The 20,590-nt window shown below is 47.1% G+C and overlaps 1 pseudogene; it reads left to right on the top strand.

Moving 5' to 3' along the window:
• The first annotated feature begins 3,112 nt into the window (after window positions 1-3,112).
• On the top strand, window positions 3,113-3,229 carry LOC136659488 (5S ribosomal RNA; annotated as a pseudogene).
• The last annotated feature ends 17,361 nt before the right edge of the window (window positions 3,230-20,590 follow it).

Genomic DNA, 20,590 nt, shown 5'->3' with positions numbered 1-20,590 from the left:
AGTCTTGCATTGGGGCCCTAGGACACATTGGTTCCCCATACACTGCAGGTTTACTGGTGAGGAATGGGGCACCCCAGGCAATGGTTCCTCCCTGCAAATGAGGGAAATTAGAGGCAGGTAAACTTAATGTCTTTTCTGAGTAAACTTCTGAGAAAAATAATTAACTGTACAAAATCTTAAGCACATAGCCTTGCTGAAGAAGAATCAGCATGGTTTCTGCGAAGGTCAGGTCTGCCTTACAAATCTTCTAGGGTTATCTGAAAATATCGATATCTGAAAGTATCGATAGGTGTGGATAGAGGTGATCCAAATGACACAATATATTTGAACTTTCAAAAAGCTTTTGACTAAACTCCTCTCCAAAGGCTCTTGAGTAAACTTAACAATTATGGGATAGGACAGCTGCCTTCTTTCCTTTTCTAATAGGAAGGGAAGAGGAAAAGCAGAAATGTGCCATTTCTCCTTCCTTCCTCTGCAGGTTGTCCATGCAGGAGCACTAAGGAGGCAGCCTCTGAGAACCAGCTCACAATCAGCTTTCTGAAGTGACCTTATTCACCTTGTTTCATGGTAGTGTTGGCTCCGACTGGAAAGAATACAATACTTCGGGTTCTCATTTTGCTCTGGAATTAGGGGAGGGGGAAAAAAAAAACCTCCTTGTGATGAAGTTCTACAGAAAGAATAGAAAAGAGCTCTTTTAGCTATTCCAAGCCCTATTGATATTGGGCTTCCCAGGGCAGGAAGTCCTTAGAGAGGAAAGCTGAGGCTGCTGTGAATTTGCTCTTTTTTTTTGCCTTTTTCATTCTGAAACAAATGTAATGTGTGTGATTATCAAAGTCCTATTTAGTTTTTGTCACAGAGAGATAACTGTGGTAAGGGACAATGAGCCAAGTTCTCCTAGAATCACATGGCTAGACTCTGAGGAACCCAGAAGGCCATCTAGTCCACCCCCTCACATTTGAACCTGACCTAGATAGCATGCAGGAATGAGGATGATTAAAAAGCACAGTCAGTCTATGATTGTCCAGTGGCATGCCAAATTATTTTACCTGTCATGTGCCAACTGCTGACCTATTCTTGCTCTTTGGATTTAAAAAAGGAAGATGTTCCATAGCGCTCTCACTTTGAATTCAGAGAATAAGTGGAGGAAGGATGAATGGTGGGGTGGGCGGCAGACACTCCCTGCAAATCCATCCATTCCCATTATCTGAAATGACTTCCTCATTCAGCCCCATGGATAGGTCAACCCTGTTCTCTGCCATGCGTAGGGAAAGTGGACCAGGAAAGAGTATTATCTGATCAGGTCCAATGAAAATGAGCAAAAGCTGCTCATTTGCCTCTTAGGGGCTAGTCAGAAATCCACACACATACAGTATGTTAACACCTGAACATCATCAAACTTTGGATCTCCAGCAACTGTCCATGACCCCACCATCATTTTCTGCTGTAGTTCATTTTACAATAAATGATTCCACAATTTTGTTGTGTAACTTTACAAATGTTACAAAAATATATGGTACAAAAAAAAAAATTGATGGTGAAAGTATTCTGAAAATCTCAGGATCTATATAAAGAACACAAACCAAAATGCTTTTTGGGCTGGTGCAAGGGACTTGTGCCAGCCTGGGAGTGTTGCAAATGTGTCGAAAGGCACATCTGCAACAGTTCAAGAGACAGGCAGGCTGGTGTAAGGACACACGCTGCACTCCCCATGCCGTATCCCTGCCAAGCAGGGGTAAGTTTGTGCTGGCCTGGGCAGGCTAGCATGGGAGGCGGGGTGGGATGGTGGGGGGTAGGGTGGAACAGGGTCATTTTAAGGCAGGGGGAGAACAGGCAGGCATGTTGGCAAACCAGACCCAGGAGGCACTTAGGCTGAATACTAACTCCCCCACCCTTGAGCAGCCCAGCGTTACACTGGACTGCTTGGATCTGCGCCAGTGATTTCGCTGGTGCAAATCCAAGTAGTCCCATTGAAATGGCAGCTGCGCAGCATGGGATAAAGGGAAATAAATCACCTTGTGTGGGATCCACCTTCTACCCTGCACTGGGTACAACACAGGTCACATGGCCTGCCTTTTCCAGTGCAGGAAAGGATTGGGCTGCCCATTTCTAGTTGTTAACACTGAGAAAAGGCTTGAAAGTCTATGTAAAGTACTGGCTGAGAGAAGAGGTGAAAGTGGAGATGGAGAGGGACATAATTACTCTGGTAACTTGGGAAAATAGGATAATAGTCCCTGAGTTTTATAATTCATGGATGCTATTTGGCTTGATGCTTAGCCAAATTCTGTGGCTCTGTTTACATGCCAGATCTCACGGTCTGTTTATTGCTTCTGAGCAACACCTCCCTGGTCTCCATTGTTCTGCCTTTCTTGCTTTAGCATCAATTTGTTTCTTTAAACAGGAGGCATTCCTCTTAGGTTTAATTATTCCCCCCCCTCTTTTATGTTTACTGTGGGGATTAATAAGGAACTGCAGTGTAAGGAGAATCTGAAGCAGCTTCTTTATTGTTTAATTTAGGAAAATGCCACGGACGATTGAGTTTTAGCCTCTCTTTTGCCACAGTTGCTAGAACAATTTGTGCCGGAGATTAGTTGAGCTTCAGAGCTCCTACCCCAGCCCTACAATGACCCATCCAGGAAAGTGCTGAATCAACGTAACTTATCAACATTTTCCAGAACCAGAATTCATGCCACTTTGCCAACGCCTATGTGCAGATTGCACGTCATAGCCACTGAGTGGAGAAGATCAGAGTCAACTGTTGTGAATGATTCTCACTGTTTAATGCAGGAGTGGGCAAACCCTGGCTCGCGGACCATTTACGGCCCTTGGGGACCCCCAGTCTGGCCCACAGAGAGTCCCCAGTCTCCAATGAACCTCTGGCCTGTTGGAGTCTTTTGGAGCCTGCTCTGGCCCGCAACTGCCAGTTGCAAACGGCAAACATGAGCTGCGTGCCGAGATAGAGCAAGGCCTTTTATAGTCTCCATGTATTTTCTGTATTTCCCTGGGCATTATTTTAACCCCCCCCCCCCCCAGTTATCTCTGAAAAACCGAAGTCTCCATGTGTTTCTGGCTTGGTCTAGTTTGTCTGTATATTTTCACTGTGCAATAGGTATGTGGCTGCAACTGTTACCCTGAACATGCCCGATCTCGTCTGATCTCAGAAGCTAATCAGGGTCAGGCCTGGTTAGTACTTGGATGGGAGACCGCCTGGGAATACCAGGTGCTGTAGGCTTATACCATAGTCTTTCGAGACTGAAGGTTGCCAACCAGGTATGTGGCAAACGGTTCATGGTTTTCCTGTGGTTCTACATGCCTGTATTACAGTTCTCATGTGTATTGTAAATAAACTCAGTAAAATTCATGCATTCATATAAGTTCCATCTCTATGTATTCATTTATGTAAATTTATTCAAATTTGAAACATGAATGATTCTTTTTTTTTTTTTTCTGGTCCCTGACACTGTCAGAGAGGTGATGTGGCCTTCCTGTGAAAATGCTTGCCCTCCCTTGGTTTAATAGGAAAAATGCTTATCTATCTGATAGGTGGGTTTATGTGGTGGCAAGGGTGGTACATGGCAAGCACCCTGCACTCAGAAACTGACTGCACTTTTCTGCAAGATCCCCGTCAGAAATGGGGGATGGTGGATGGTGTTTGCCCTCAAGTAAACCTTTATGTAGCTGCCCTGATTTCCAAATGATGTCCAAGAACAATGCAAAATGCTGTGTTTGACAGGGCTATCTTGCCTGTGAGATTGCTTTAGGCAGCGGAGTGTGTGCAACTATCCATTTGTTCAGTCACCTCTATGGCTCCTCCTTCTGTTGCTTTCTAGATTTAAAGAAGTGTGAAGGAGAGAAAAGTGGTGGGCTAGAGTGCTGGAGTTGATCTAGCCCACTGTTCTCTTCTCCTCTCACCGCCCAGGGAAATGGGGAGCACTTAATTTAATAAGGTTATATGGCCCTAAGAGCTCAATGTGCAGTGCAGTTTTGTATTCACAGCATGCAATTTATTTAAAAAAAAAAAATTGCTAGTAGCAGAAACCAACAGCCTACTAGAATTGAGAGATGGATCTTCTGTCACAGAAATAATTTTGGATTGCAAGAGAACAGCAGTGAACGATATAAGTCAATCATTGAAAAATACAGCATCAGGGGTGTAATTATGTCTGAAAGTGGACCTTGGTGGTTCTGAAGCAAATAAATACAAGAGAATGAAGAGCTCTGGTAAGAACCCAGGGAGAATGGAAACAAGAGAAAACCTTGATGTACTGAATAATTTTTTTGCATGGGGGAATAAAATATCTTCATTTCCATCTGTTGACTACATCAGCTTCCAGCACTCTTGCTGTAGCATCCATGGACTGGGCTGAGTAAATGGCTGCAGACGATAAAGGGTGTTGATTCCCTAAGTCCACATCAAGACAAGAAGGTTCTAGAAGCTGTGATAGTGCTTTAATCAGTCCCTGCTTGAGTCTTTGGAAGACATACTTCTAGCAATAGGTTTGATCCTACCTGAATCTCTGACAACTTTTTTTTGGCTGTTACTCCTGTGGATGCCTTAAGCCAAATTTTCCAAGGTAGGCTCAACAGCAGGGCCTACACAATTCTCTTGTGCCTTATATGGTTGGCTGGAGAACCTTTTTTAAGGCCAATTGGACAAAGAAGTATGAATACTTCCAAAATTCCCTTTATCTGATTTTTTTCCCCCCTGAGATTTTGGAACTCTGAATTACCCAGCCATACCTCCAAAGTAGAATTGATGAACTCGGAATTCTCCACCCCTCCATGGTTTTTGTTTCCAAATTTTTACAGAGCACTGTTCACAGGTAGTCTGCCGCCACTTTCAGTCCATTCATGTCTCTTTCCTGCTTTGCATTTGCAATGCACATGTGCTCATTTGCTATCACATTGCGAAAAAGCAATCTTGGTGTGCTCGCGTGCATTATGGCATCAGGATTCTTTTCCTAGTTTTTCCAATGAGGAGAAGCATGTGTGTGCATTAAAAAACGCTGCACAGAAAGAATCATGGTGTTACTTGACATGCAGTCACCTCAAATTTTCTTTTTGTCCTGTTTAATCAAGACCTATACACTGTTAATGAACGTGGTAATATGATGTAGTTGAACTGAAGAAATTAAGTGGTGGCAAATTGTGCATGCTTCCATTCAGATTTTATAACTTCTCCTATTTAAATCAGAATTTGGGGGAACTGGAATGAACAGCAATATGAACAAAAAGAACATTAGGGAAATGGAATGGAGTGATTACTGCCAGGTTTGGCTGGTGCCCCAGCTACATCAATTCCTGCTTTCATGGCAGTGGGACCAAATACCACAGTTGTTGTTGGCATCCTTCAGTCTCGGAAGACTATGGTGTCACGCTCTGAATGGTGGTTCTGGAACAGAGTGTCCTCTCCAGTGCGTGAAGCCTGGGTAAAGTAGGTATGGAGGATAGGCTGTTACCCATGCAGCAAATCCCCCCCTCTCCACTTCACTGAAATGGTCCAATGGAAAGGCAGATGCCAATACGGTTGGTTCCAGCGGCGTCGCAGGAGTTGCCAGAACGTGACTGTGTTCAGCCATGAACTGCCTCAGGGACTCCGGCTCCGGATTTTGCCTCAAGGTTGACTCCTGAAGCCTTTTCCATAACTGGATGTATCCACAAGGCGGTGGAGGTTTGGGATCAGAGTTTTCCTTCTCTCAGATGAGCTGCCTTCCCAGGCTGACGAGTCCCATCTACCCGGTGGCTGTTTAGTCGCCTCTTACAACAAGTACAGCCAAACTGAGCCAAATACCACAGTACCAGTGGTAGAAAAGCACTGCCCTGTGTTCAACATTTGAAATCCTGCTCAACTACCCTCATTGCTTGAGGATCTATGCAGAGGAGAGCTTGTTTTGATTGTAGTGCCAACACTCTGACACGCCTCTCTTGGAGAGGCCCACCAATGTATATCTTCCACCCCCAGATGAACACAAGGATTTTTCAAGTGGCCATTCGGGGGAGGTTGAGCCAATAATCTGTTCTGACCGCTGATTCTGCTATAGTATTTTTAATGTTCTTTTGGTTGGACTGGTAGACACTTTGAACTCCACAGTTGAAAGAAAAGCAAGATTATTATCATTGCCATAATTCCAACTTCTGTTCATAAGGACATAAAAAGAGATCTTGATTGTCAGATCAGAGGTAATAGAGTCCAGCTTTCTGTTTTAACTAGAGGCTTGCCTGGTGCCTCTGAGAAGCTTACAAGAACTTACAAGGCTTGCAACGCAATCAGTCTAAATTCTTGCACGGTGATGCTGTGGCACCGGAATGAGCTGTGCTGGATGCTGTGGGGAAGTTTTAGCTGCTAGAAGTCTCCTTGAGGTCAGGGTACATTTGTCTCTTCACCTCAGGGTAAGCCTCAGTAAATGTGACAGCTCTATAGCTGGTGCAAGTCTGAGTTGATCCCTAGCAGTGAATCAGGCCCAAGAAGGGGATAGGATATGGCACATACTGGCACAGCCAATCCCGCCCCAGCCCCAATCTGCCCACCCCTACTTCCATTGCCACCCCCCTTGCCCCATTCCACCCCCTTCCTGTCTTCCTGTCAAGCACCTACTAGAGATGCTTGCTATAAGAGAATTTCCTGATACAGGCAGGAGGTTGAACTGCATGATCTTCTAGGTCAGGGGTGCCCAAACCCCAACCCGGGGGCCACTTGAGGCCCTCGGGGACTTCCAATCCGGCCCTAAGGGAGCCCCCAGTCTCCAATGAGCATCTGGCCCTCCGGAGATTTGCCGGAGCGCGTGCTGGCCTGACGCAACAGCTCTCAGCTTGAGGGCGACTGTTCAACCTCTTGTCTGAGCTGTGGGATGAGGGCTCCCTCCACTACTTGCTGTTTCACCTCTGTGATGCAGCATCAGCAGCAAAGGAAAGGCCAGCCTTGCTTTGTGCAAGGCCTTGAGCTACTGCAAGACCTGCATTCATTCATATAAGTTCCATCTCTAATATATTCATTTATGTAAATTTATTCAAATTTGTAATGTAAATTAATTCCTTTTTTCCCCCGGCCCCCGACACAGTGTCAGAGAGATGATGTGGCCCTCCTGCCAAAATCTTTGGACACCCCTGTTCTAGGTCATTCCCAACTCTATGGCTCTATGATAACCCTTATCCCTGTTCTGGCGGGCATCCTTGCAGCCACCAGCACACATGGAAAGGCTTCTGGTCTTCCAACCAGCGCAGCAGGCTCTTGTGCTGTCACAAAGTGTTTTACGGAGCTTTAGCGACAGCACGTGCTGGTGGAACAGGCGCTCCGCAGGTGCAACTAGTGGTTAGGATTGGGCCATTGGTTTATTTAGTTCTCTGTTTCAAGCATTTGTACCTCACTCTTTAGCCGATAAGGTGCCAGAAATAAATACATGAAAGAAATCAGTGAATTAAAATAACATGAAATTTCACGTTATTTTAATCGTTGATTTAAATGAATTTGAAATAAATAAACATTGAAATAAATTTCATGTTTATATGAAAGAAATCATTACAAAAGAATGGTTATTTGGGGGGGTTGCCTAGCTACCCTTTTTTCTCCTCCCCCCTCCCTAGTCTTTGTGGTTCTTTGGCCTTTTGGCTACTGGCTTGGAAAGCATTAGCAAGTAGACATACCAATGGTGACTTCTCTGTCTTTCCATCAGAAGGCAGCTGTTGGTTCTGTGTGAGAAGTGAAGGGCCCAGTTCTGGCCTGAAAAGCCCCAGTAGGTGAAGGAAGTAATGGTGGCTCTTTGCTTTGGTGACCTTCCTTCTGGAACACAGAGGTTCCTTTTAGCTACCATGACTTATAAAAATGGCGAGAGCTCTCCTGCCACACAGCTGCGTCTAATCTTTTGAAAGCACCTGTTTGGCTCAGCGAAACTCTGAAAACCACCAACCCTCCAATCATACAGGGGCCCCTTGCCAAGTAACCAGGTAACCCTCATTTAGATAAGATGGGCTGTTGCCAGCCTCCTCTGTCCTTCCATGTAAACATGTAATTATTCCTCGGGAGCACTTCTCTTTCAAGCCAGCTCACTGTTTTTACACACGGTGAGATGGTTGTTACAAACAATTAAATGGGCCTGGATACTAGTTTATGCATATCAAACGTGTGCATTTCCTAGTCTCAAGGGTTATCTCTTTGTCCTATGCTGATAACATTTCTATTGCTTTCTTTGTGATATAAAAAAAGGAAAAGCATGACAAACACTTTAAAAAAAATGCATTTGCTTTTTTGCAATTTAATTTTGAATATTCCAACAGTTCAATCCACCAGGAACCTTGTGAAGTGGAGCTGAGGCCTTGGCTCTAAAGAGCTTCCTGGATCTATGTATGCTCAATTGCTGGAGTGCGCTTAGGTCCAAATTCTAACCAACTTTCCAGCACTGGCGTAGCTCTGCCAATGGGGCATGTGTTGTATCCTGGGGTGGGAAGGGGGCCAGTCATGAAGGCCTCCTCAAGGTAAGGGAATGTTTGTTCCCTTACCTGAGAGCTGCATTGCCTGTGCCAAAAAGTTGGTTAGGATTGTGCCCTTAAGGAATAGGGGTGTGTCACGTGGGTTCCTGTCATTCAGGGTCAGCTCATCCATATGGCAGATGGGAGGACTCCACCTCTTGCCTCTGGTAACCCACCTATCCTGCTGTTCATCCTCCTGTTCCTTGGATTCAAACAGGAAGAGAGGAACAGAGTGGAAGAGAAAGGGTGGAGGAGAGAAGAGTGGTGGGCTAGAAAGATTCGCTTCTGTTATGTTTCCTTCTTTCTTTTCAAATCCAGACAGTAGGAGGAAGAACAGTGGGAAAGAAAGCGACTGTGCTACCAAGTAAGGGAAGTGGCAATTCTGCTCATTGCTTCTGAAGCTGAGATGTCTTAGCCTGTCCTTGCTGTGAAAAGCGTGCAGCATGAGGAATCTGGATTGACCAGGCCTAAAATAAATCCTAGACATTTGGCATTCTGCAAAGCAGAACATCCTGCCCAAGAAAGCTTCCAAAACCATCTGCTTTTCTTCCCAGACTGCATCAGTGCTCCTTTTTGTGTGTGATGCTCTAATCAATGATCATATGTGCACGGATGATCAGTAAGAGGAAGGGGAAACACCTGCAGGTTAAAAATGGTGGCAAATGACACACACCCTCATTCTGCAATTTGATTTTTGAAATTCTCCCAGTTAAATCGGAAAGCAGGCAGATCAGGTTGCTAGTTCCCCCCAAATGACTATGTTTCACCAGCTTTTCTCTCTTTGTCCTCAGATGAATAGGTATCAGTGATGTGGGGGCCATCACTGCCCTATGCCTCTACACTACAGGGCAACATCCTAGTACCAGAGCCCCCTATTTTTTTTCAAAGGTAAACAGACCTGTGATAACATCAGACCTGCCTCAGAAATCTTAGTGTACAGCTGACCTAGCAGCCTATAAGTGCTGCATATTGCTGGACACAGTCAAGTCTAGGAGGAATAATGTAACAGAGGACATTCATTCATTTCTGTCTCCTCTCACTGCATCCCAGGGCCTGACTTAACCTTTCTGGCAGTGGTGCCGCAAAGGCTATCACTTCTACATGCAGGGAGGCAGATTAGGAGGCTATGGAGAGCTCCAAGCCTCCCCTTAAGCCTCCTGATTGCCAGTGGGTCTCCTTGGACCTGTGCCAACTCTTTAGTTGGCACAAGTTCGAGGAGACAAAGGGGGCAGGGAGGCTGTTAAAAGAGGGAATGGGATCTGGCACACACCATCACCAACAGATCCACCCACCTCCTGTCCCCACTGCTGTCATGTCAGGGTCCATCAGTGGGGTTGGAGCACTGCTGCCTCTTGCTACTGCATGGTCCGTTGGCAGCCATTTTACTGCCCGACAGCCCAAACCTGAATAGGATTGGGCAGTCTGAATAGTATCTCCTTGGAGGGCTTTCTGTCGCATCCATCCAGCCGGCACTCTCTGCCACATTTACATATGACCTTCTCATACCCCCCTGGGAACGGACTCATTTTTATACCTGACACAATTACCTTCCTGTTTTACAAAGAGAAATATGTTTTCTCACTGTTTCTGTTCTCCAGGGAGGACTTGCAAAAGCTCTAGAAAGAAGCAAAGATTTTAAGAGGGGCTGTTGAACAACGTTGTCTCCCCCAGACACATGGACAGTGACAATGTGGGCTCCCACGGCAATGGCACAGTATTTGGGTACGTTCATCTCTTGAGATCTAAACCCTGAGACTAGAAGGGGCAAAGCCTGGAAGCAAAATGGTGATGACTGGTACATCAGGGGGTGCACACTGATTAGAAATTATCTTCCACTTTTCAGATTTAAAGAATTGGAGATAGAGGAAGAGCAAGGCTGGAGGCATTCACTGCCCCACCACCTGAGATAACCACCTCACAGGCAGCCCAATCTGACCTAGCTCCCTGCACTGTGATGCAGTGGTGCGAAAGCAATGTCCGCTGAATCTCACTGTCTCAAAGTCCACTGAGTTATAGCCTTGAGAGCAGCGCCATCCTTAGGAGCTGTGGGGCCCCCTCTAATTTTTTTTAGCTTGAATGGAGCCAGACCAAGAAAAAATGTCTGTTCCTGCTGTGCAGATGGATAGGACTCCTGTGCCTTTAGTGGTACAGTACGCACCCAGCCCACGGTGTTCCCCGACTCTTGCCCATTGCCGCCCCATCTGCAGCAGCCCTCTCTGGAGCGAGACGGGAGAGGATGGCGCTGGGAGCTGTGAGGGCAGAGAAAGAGAGGTGCACGTGCTGCCACCTGCGTGGCACCAATTTTGGGCCAATTGGAAGCAGCAGTGGGCAGAAGGGCAGTGCGGGGGCCCCCACCATGCGTGAGGCCCAGTTGGGTGAAATTGCTCCAATTACTTAAAAGCCGGCCCTGCTTGGGAGGCCTCCTTAGGTTAAGGCAGAGGTTCTCAGACTTGGGACCTCATGACGCCCCAGCCTGAGAAGCTCTGCCTCTGCCCCTTAAGGGGCAGGAAAAATAGCTACATGCTCCCCAAGATCATGCCTCTGCCGGGTCTGATTCAAAGTGATTTTCGCTTATGCGAGCCAGCTCCTCCCCCCTAGGGGTGTGGGGGGACTGAGCCAGCTCCTGCCTCCTGGGGGTGTGGTCTTCTGCAGGGCCTCCAAAGCTCTAAACACACACACACACACACACACACACACACACACACACACACACACACACACACACAGAGAGAAAACTAATAGAAAATGGGAAGTGGGTTCCAACTTTTTAAAAAAAAAAACTGTTTTAGAGGCTTCAGAGCCCTGCAGTAGCCTCTGCAGGGTTCCCCACACTCATAGGAGGCAGGAGCTGGCTCACAAAAGTGAACATCAGCCCTGGAAGTGGCACGATCCTGGGGATCACGTTGCTGCTTTTGCCCTGTCCCCACACACACCTTCCTCATCCTTCTCAACCTCTGGAGGTGTTCGAGAACAATGGGGTTAATAGAACATTTGTTCACTTTCCCTGGTGTAAACCCCTTCCAGTCTAGTGGATCTGCAGGCCTGTGTCACTGATATTGCAAGTCTGCATTGACCCATGTAGTGCAGATCAGGACTGAGAAGGTGGTTAGGATTCAATGGACACCACTGATGCCAAACCCAGCACTCTATCTACCCATCTCTGCATCCCATTTCCTGCCCACCACCTGCCCTATTCCTCCCTACCTCTTGTACAACCTTACCTGTGACAGGTGATGGGCGTCCACGATCCATCACTGCACAATCCAATCTGCTTTTTGCGTCCGGCAGTAGACATGCCACACAACTCTCTGGTGTTGTCACGTGTGACAGCTGGAAAGTGCATTGTGGCTGCCTTTAGTAGTATAATGGCCAGTTAGGATTTGGGCTGGGAGTATCATGGATTCAACCTTTAAAAAGAAAACAAACAAAACTTTCCATCTCAGTAGCATCGCTAGGGGGGTGCGGGCTGCAGTGGGTGACGCGAACGGGGGTGTGTGGGTGGGTGGGTGACCACTACTGGCCAAAAATTTTTAAATCTTGGTATCTTTGAATAATACCTTCATGTTAGCTATCATTCGGTGTGTAATTTCATGCAGAATGAAACAAACTGTGTTGAAATATCTCTGTTCTACAAAAGGTTATAGCCAAAAACCCAGCGGGGCAGGGCAGTGGTGCATCACCATGCCCACTGCCCAGGGTGTTGTCCTGCCCACTACATGGGAGGAGGTCCATTATGGGGGGTGATGGGCTGGCCTTCCACACTAGGTGGCACAAAAACCCTCGTGACACTGCTGCTCACTATGACTTTCATTGGAAAAGCGAGCAGGTGGCAGTCAAAGAAAATGAATAGACAAGGGATCTTGTACTATTCTGTTCTCTTATTTTGTTAAGAGGATTGGGCTGTAACCCTTTCTTGGGAGCCAGCCCCATTGAACACAATGGAGCTTCCTTCTGCTTCAACATGCATAGGATTCTGTTAGAGAGTTTACTCTTTTCTGAAAAAAGAGAATGGGATGTGCAGCCATAGAATTTCATGTTCTTACTCATGCCAAATCGGATGCTGCTGCAGCGCTGTCCGTAAAGCACACACTTTGAAGGCTATAAGCATTGTTTGTAATAGGTTTTGTAACAGAATAGTGGCAAAACGATCACTTTACTTGCCTGTTTTATTTTCCTTTGGCACAAGAATGGTGCCAGTGGCGTTGGTCAGGATATCCTGCCTTTTAATTTTGCTTGGGAACATTGCTTCCAAGGTGATCCCTGCGGGTAGATCATTTGCATGATGAATGCTGGTCACTTATTTGAGCTGCTGATGAAGTCGTCACATCTGATTTGTTGCCATACATAAATGCAGAATGTTAATGTGCTCAGAGATATGGGTTAATCTGAGCATGGTGTAGAATTGCTACCCTATAAAGTACATTCATTGGTCAATGATAACAGACATGAAAACCCCTAATAATTCAAGCCAGTCAGATGACCTTGTTCCATGCCATCAATAAGCTTGAAAAGGACTGTATGTATGTTCAGATGAATGCATGGTGTAGAGGAGGGAGTGGGATCAGTCCCATTAGCCCAGCGTTTCTCAAATTGTGGGTCACGAGTCACTAGGTGGGTTGTAAGCCCACTTCAGGAGGGTTGCACAGCACCTACCTCATCTGCCATTGAAAATACAGGATGCAGAGTTGCTGAGTAGGGTGGACTTCCAGTGGGAGAGAGGCATGGTGCTTTGCCATGAATAGGTGGGAAGATGGGACACTGGAAAGGGGGGAGGTTGTGTGGTTGGAGAAGAATCCAAGCCTGCATTCTGTTTTGATTTCTGTGCTGAAATGTTAGAATTCTGAGCTATGCAAAATAACAGCATAAGTGTGCTGTGTAATTGGACCTTTGGCTTATCGTAGCTTAGATTTGAATGATGTCACTTCTGACCATGACATCATTTCCAGGTTAATAACATCACTTCCAGTGGGTCCCAACAGATTGCCATTCTAAAAAGTGGTTTCTGGTGCTAATCGGTTTGAGAACCACTGCATTAGCTCCCTCTCCCCCATGTATTCAGCACAGACTATACACACATACTATATAAAGTGTTCTGACCTGTAAAGTGTACAGCACGTGTAATAACAGATTCTGCTGTTTCCAGGGCCCCTGATGCATGGACAGAGTGCATGCAGACACAGTTGGTACATGCATGTGTAGATTCTTTTGAAAATTCTGCTGAAAGCATGTAGTGGATCAGAGGAAGGTAAAACTGGTGGGCACAAATGGTTCGGCCTTGCACCATTCTTCTCTATACATTGTGTGCATAGTCGTACATCTACTACTCACCATGTAAATGATGAGTGAATGAGGACCGTCAGTCCAGATGAGCTCCCCAGTTTTCTGGGGATTGCATCTAGAGTACATTATGGGGTATCTGCCCATCCCTACTTGCAAGATTTCTTTTTCTTTCTGTTCAGCCTGTCCTGTCCCTCTTTTTTGGATGTATTTGGCGAATTGCAGCTTTTACTTATGGGGACAACCATCCAAGTCAGTAATGGGTAGCAGAAGGTTCATTTTTCTTCTCAATTTCTTTTGTTTCACACCAACATATTACGCTCATTTTCCATCATTGAACTTGGTTTATTTTGTGGAGTCCTTGATTTTCCCTAAGGTATTGAAGGTCAGTGTTTCCTGCAATGAGCCATCTGCTTGGCTCTGTTACGCAGTTAAACTCTGTTTCTCCCCCCCCCCCCAGTACTCTGCCCAGTGATTGTCTGTTCAATATCCTGCTCACATTCAGAGGATTGAGCATAAACTGAAAGAACACAGCAGCTCCTTGGTGTAGCTTCCTTGTGGTTGTTTAGTGCATGTTCCCAGATAAGCTTGGTTTGTAGTACATCAGATTCTTAATTCAATGGTCCAGGTTTGAGCCCATGCTTACACACGTAATCAGTGAAGTTACTAGGTTGGGGTATGGGGGGAAGGCCTCCCCAAGGCTCAGGTAGGTGCATCACCACACTGCTCAAGTCTTCCTTTGGTGATCCTTGGGCCACTTCAGGCCCAGCCACCACATAATGGATTGTGTTTTTGCCACTCTCCAGCAAGAGCACTCAGGGTTGTGTCTCAGCCACCAAAAGATTGCCAAGGGGAGGCAGGCTTTTTGCATCTAAATCCATGAAACAGCCTGGAAGGTTGGGGTGATGTGATATCATTATACTACCCCCCCCCCCAATTTTTGGAACACTGAGCTCCAGGGAAGCACGGCTTCCCCTGGTGTGATGCCTTTAAAAACATAAGAACAGCCCCACTGGATCAGGCCATAGGCCCATCTAGTCCAGCTTCCTGTATCTCACAGCGGCCCACCAAATGCCCCAGGGAGCACACCAGTTAACAAGAGACCTGCATCCTGGTGCCCTCCCTTGCATCTGGCATTCTGATACATAGCCCATTTCTAAAATCAGGAGGTTGCACATACACATCATGGCTTATAACCCGTGATGGATTTTTCCTCCAGAAACTTGTCCAATCCATACGTAATGGAAGCCCAGCTTTCTTTGGGCCAATTCTGTCCAACTTTTCAGCTCTGATAAGCCACGTTGCAGCTCCAAGGTAAGGGAACGTCTGTTCCTTTACCTTAAGGGAGGCCTCTATGACTGCCCAGCAAAATGCAACACATGGCCCGTTGGCACAGCTGTGTTAGAAAGTTGAGTCACATTGGGCCCTTTATCACAGAGGAGAGGAACCCACTGAAACCTTATAATTGCTTGAGGACCTCATTTATTGAGTAGCATTCTATGAGGAGAGGGAGAACTTAAGGTCTGAGAAATCTAGACTGATAGATCCTTAGGATGTCAGAGCCTTCCAAATTTGAAAACCTGTACTTGTTATCTGAGACCCACGGGGAGGGGCACGCCTAGCTGGTACTAAGACACTGCCTGCACAGAATTGCTACCTTCCATCCCCTCACAAAAGAAAGCTATTGCATGTTTGTGTCCAGCACACCCCCTTCCAGCTGTAGCTTGTTGGCTGCAGCCATCAAACTAATTTGCTGCCATTCAGTGAATGAAAACAACACAAACAACATTGTTGATGAGAACCTGAAGCTAACTCGCACCAGGACACTTTTGTAGTCCAGGCATCCTCTCTCTCCTCAGGGTCTATCATCCCTCTCCAGGGCCAGCCCATTGATGATGCAGACTGACAGCCCAATCCTAACCAACTTTCTAGCACTGATGCAGCCATGCCAATGAGGCAGTGGGAAGGGAGCAGTCATCAAGGCCTCCTCAAGATAAGGGAATGTTTGTTCCTTTATGTCAGGGCTGCAATGCAGCTGTGTTGGTGCTGATTGGTTAGGATTGGGCTGCAAGAGTCTCAAGTTGTAAGGTGAGATGGAGGGGACTGATGAGGGGTGCCCTGCACTCGATGCCTGCCTGCTGCATCTTATGGCCCACCACCAACACAGGCACTCCAGTCCGTATGCTGATAGTAAGCAGGAAGGGGATCCAGGCAGCAGCCCCCTTTTTTACCCAGCGCCACTTAAGCAGGAAGGGAGAGGGGGGGAAAGAGAAAAAATATGCTGTAGTTGTCTTTCTCTCTCCATCTTCCTTCCCATTTAAAACAGGGGCTGTGCTTTGATGACCAAAGCTAAGGGAAGAAGAGAGGGGAGGTGGCTACTTTCTAAGTAAAGAGGTGGCCAGGAAGTTGGAAAGGTGGTCATGCCATGGTTTTCCCTCCCTTCCACCTTCAGTGTTGCTGGGAAAGGAAGGGGGCTGCTCCTGCCTAGATCATCATGACTAGGGTGTGGTCATCCTCAGCAGGCTGGAGGTCGTGGCATACCTAAGGGATGGCCGGTAGGGCAGGTGCCAGAGCAACGCTTGAAGGGGGGTGCCACTGAGCAGCAAAATAAAATGATTCTGAGCTGGACACCACTACATAGATACTCGAAGCACTTCATGTTTCCCATTGGATCTCTCAGAGCATTAGCTTTTTTTCCATTTGTACTTCAGTGCCATTTCACTGGCACAGAAAGTCATGAGTCGCTGAGTCGCTGCACCCTGTTCTCGCGAGTGCTCATGAGAACAGGAAGTAGTGACTTGAGAAAGCTTGTCTGGGTCCTAGATGTGACTGCTGCAAGTTGCTGAACCCCATTCTTCTGAGCGGTAGAGAGACATAGGGTGCAGGGAACCCCTCCTCAGTTCACTTTGTCCCCACGTGCAACTCAATGTGAGACTTTCAGTTTGTGCTGTCAGCAAGCCGGTCCTGAGGAAGGCTGGCAGTGGGCAGCGCAATCCTAACTTGCACTGGAACAGGCAGTTGGCTGGCCTGCACTGTATCCCGCATGAGTTTCTGGCAGGCTGTGGCCTAGTCTGAGGCAAGGAGAAGTAATTCCCTTTACCCTGGGTAGAACTGCAGTAGCCCCAATGGGGCTACTTGGATCTGTGCCACCTAAAGAGGTGGCGCAGATCTGAGCAGCCTGGACCTGCCCCAGGCTGCCCACTGACGGGTGCAGGATCGGACAAAACTGCTGGATTCTAGCCCCACCCCCCCGCTCCCTGCCTGTCTGCCCACAGGCCAGCCTGCCGCCCGACCTCCCCACACCCCTCCCAGAACCCCACACCGGCCAAGCTCAGACCTACCATTCCCTGTCAGCGCAGAGGCAGGATGCAGCCTCCATGGGCCGGTGTATGTCCCTGCGCCAGCCCATCCAAGGAGGCGCAAACATGCTTTATGGCACGTTTGCGATCCTCCTCGGCCTGTGGAAGAGACTTGCGCTGGCCAAGCACACATTTAGGATTGCACTCTCGGTGATATAATGCGTGGACTGTTGGTCTGATTTGGTGCAAGACAGCTCCCTATATCCATCCATCAACAGGCAGCAAATTAATTTGCCATTTAGGAAGCCGCAGCCAGGAAGCGCCTACCACATCCACATATTCAGCAGTTATAGGTGCATGCTTAAAGGCTTTGGTGCGTACACCTAAAGAATGTGTTGTGCTGGCACTCACTGTTTGACTCAGAACTTTTCTTTCATATGCCATCTCTCTCTCTCTCTCTCTCTCTCTCTCTCTCTCTCTCTCTCTCTGGTCTGTCATACTTTGTGATTCACACTGCTGATGATCGTCAGGCAAATTTTCCTCTTGTAAATTATGAATAATACAGTGTCGAATTTTGTTTGACAATGGGTGAAATCTGCTGAATAAATTATCCTTTAACAATGGCTGCCCTCAAAGGCAAGTGAAAGGAAAGAGAAGGCAATAGGAATGCAGGGAGATGATGGCTGAATTTCCATCTCTGACAGAACTGATGATCATTGGACAAAGGTATTTTCCCTGGATGAGTGAGGGGAGAAGGCAGGGGGAGGCGGTTCTCTTGCTGCTTCTGTCCCTGCTCTCACACTGTTCGTCCCACCCCCTACCTCCTTGTTTGCAGATTGGATGGGGACATAGGGAGTATTAAATGAGAATTGTGACAAACACACACCAGCAGCAGCTCCATTTTTTCTGCAGACACACAACTGGGCTTTTTTTTTTTTTTTTTTTTTTTTTTACAAAAAAGAGGACTGGAGTCTTTTAGAGTCCCCAAATTGCTCTGGACAACTTGGAAAGTCTGTCCGTTAGAACTCAATTTTGAGTTGAGTTAAAAGGGGAGGAGTCTTCTTACTCGACTTGAGTCAAGCTGCGCTGAATTTGCCCATCTCGGCACATAGGTGAAAGATGGCTAATGCCCACAAGTTATAAGAAGTGGGGTCATGCACCCCCCCCCGTTGTACACTTGTCCAGGTCCGACATAGGGAGCAACTGAAGGTTCCAGAGGGCTCACGTGTCCATCCTGCTAAGCAGTGGGTGTAAGCACCAAGAATCAGGAACAGCATAAGTAAAGGGGAAGTATCCAGAGAAGTCGCATCAAGTTTTCTTTTCTTGCCACTTGCATTTCAAGATGCTTGCCAACCTTGGTGCCTCCTGCTCCCCCCTCCTTTTGATGAGTTATCAGTCCCTTTTATTAGTCTTTGCATTTCTCCTTCGATTGCTTTGATATCTTTCCCAGGCTTTTAACGTACTCCTTGTGTGTTTATGGCTTTACCTGCCTGGTCTCAGGTTACTTGGGAAAGTGCAGGTTGCCACATCTCCCAGACCAACATGTTCTGCCACTGTTTGATTTTAAGGGGACTCCACAGATTTGGGGATTCCCTGACCAACTCAGAGGAAGGTGACGGGGCAGGAGGAGGAGGAGGATCAGGCCTGGGAGGGGGTGAGATCAGCAGTGGTGGTGCATGTCAAATCCTGACCCGCTTCCTGGGACTGACCTGCCAGACCTTGAACTGGCACAGGTTCGCCTATGGTGGCTGCCAGGGATGACTCCAGGGCGAGGGAACTAATGTTCCCTTACCCCGAGGCATTCAATGGGCCAAAAATCCTACACAGTATACAGTGGAAGCCATGCCGGCACCACTGCATCTGTGCAGGGATTTAGTTAGGATTAGGGTGCCCAACCCTGAGAAGTGAATCTGCTAATTTGGGTAGGCAATAGTGATATAAAAAGATCTTTGGCCTGATTAAATGTAAGGGAGCTTTATATGTTTGAATGCCCTACCCAGCAGCAGTGTCGTAGGTCAGCAACAGCCTCAAGAGTCCACCTCCATTGGAGGACTTACATACTAGATGAACCTCTGGCCTGATGAGAATGTTTCTGAGCCTATGTTCTTCATGAAGTATTGTCAACTATGTATTGTGTACACAATCCTAACTGCGTACAGGAGGGTCGTAAGCATGTTTGCGCCTCCTCGAGAGTTGACTGGGCTGGCACAGGGATGCGCGCCGGCCCATGGAGGCTGCATTCATTCTCTGTGCCGACTTGCAGAGGGAGGGTTGCAATGGCCGAGCTCAACCAATGCAGGGGTCTGGGGTAGGTGGGGAGGAGGGAGGCGTTCCAGGGTGGGGGGAGAGCAGGCAGAGGGCGGGCCTGGGGTCGGGCAGGTGGGCAGGGAGCAGAAGGCGGGGCTGGAACCTGGCTGTTATGCCAGATTCCAGCCCTGTGCCCCAAGCAGTGCACCTCCTGAGATGGCACAAGTCCGAGGAGACCCATCGGGATTGTGGTGGCTTACTAGGGGGTAAGGGGAATAGTTTGCGCTGGATACAGTGCAGGCCTCCTGACCTGCCTGTTCCAGCACAAGATAGGATTTCAGGGCAAGATAGAAAAATGGGACATTTTTCTTCCTGTTGACAGTTCTCTGCAGGACTGTCTTGTTAAGCAAATGTATGTACAAAAATGGGCTAATGGGACTATGAATGACTGTTTTGAGCAGGGTGCTTGACCTCTGTTGGCGATGAATTCTTGCTGATGTTTTTCTCCTCAACTCCAGGATCCCTGAGAAGGGGAAGAGTTATTGGCACAAGATGTAACCACTGGGAAAGAGGATAGATTAACGAACTGGCTTTTTTCCCTTGCATGTTTCATCAATGTATATAAGTGCCTTGGTGATGTAGAAGGGGGAACTTGCATGAATGGAAGGATGTGGAAGCTGCAACTGTGCGTGCGTGCATGTGTGTGTGTGTGTGTGTGTGTGTGGCAGATTGAAAAATAAAAATGGACTGGTGATGGAGTCCTTAATGAATCGATTCCTCTTTGGAATCAAGACCAGGCCGTTTGGAATTCCAGAATTTGTGTGTGGAGAACTTTGGAAGCACACCTAAATTGAACACTTGCTCTCTCTGAAGTCTTTGACAAGTTTATTTACTGGAACCACTTTGGCTTCCTTGTTGGAGGGGGGGGGGAATCTCGGTGTAAGAAGAGGGAAATGGTGAAGCTAATCTGGCACCTTTATCTATGTGATTTAACTTTGGCCGATCAATAAAATTAATCCCATTCATCCTGGCGTTTTTAAGGGGGCAGCTGAAGGTTTCAAACCATTGGAAGGAAATTCTGGCTATTAACGTCATTTCTCCTTGTGTCTGTGACAGATTTTTAGTGTTGCTCCTACTGATTTTCTGCTGTTGCCTTTTGTTTTGCCCTCAATAGCTTGTCTAATAAAGGCTATTATCTGGGGCACAAATCTACTTCATGCCTCAATTCCACTTCGTAGCAGTCAGTAATAATGCAGAACAATGATGCTTTTAGAGGGGGATCCTTCACAAGCAACTGCTTTCTCCTC

This window comes from Tiliqua scincoides, chromosome 8, assembly GCF_035046505.1.
Source record: "Tiliqua scincoides isolate rTilSci1 chromosome 8, rTilSci1.hap2, whole genome shotgun sequence".
NCBI classification, from domain to species: Eukaryota; Metazoa; Chordata; class Lepidosauria; order Squamata; family Scincidae; genus Tiliqua; species Tiliqua scincoides.
The sequence above is the reverse complement of the archived record's forward strand: the minus strand, read 5'-3'. Positions and strand labels throughout refer to the sequence as shown.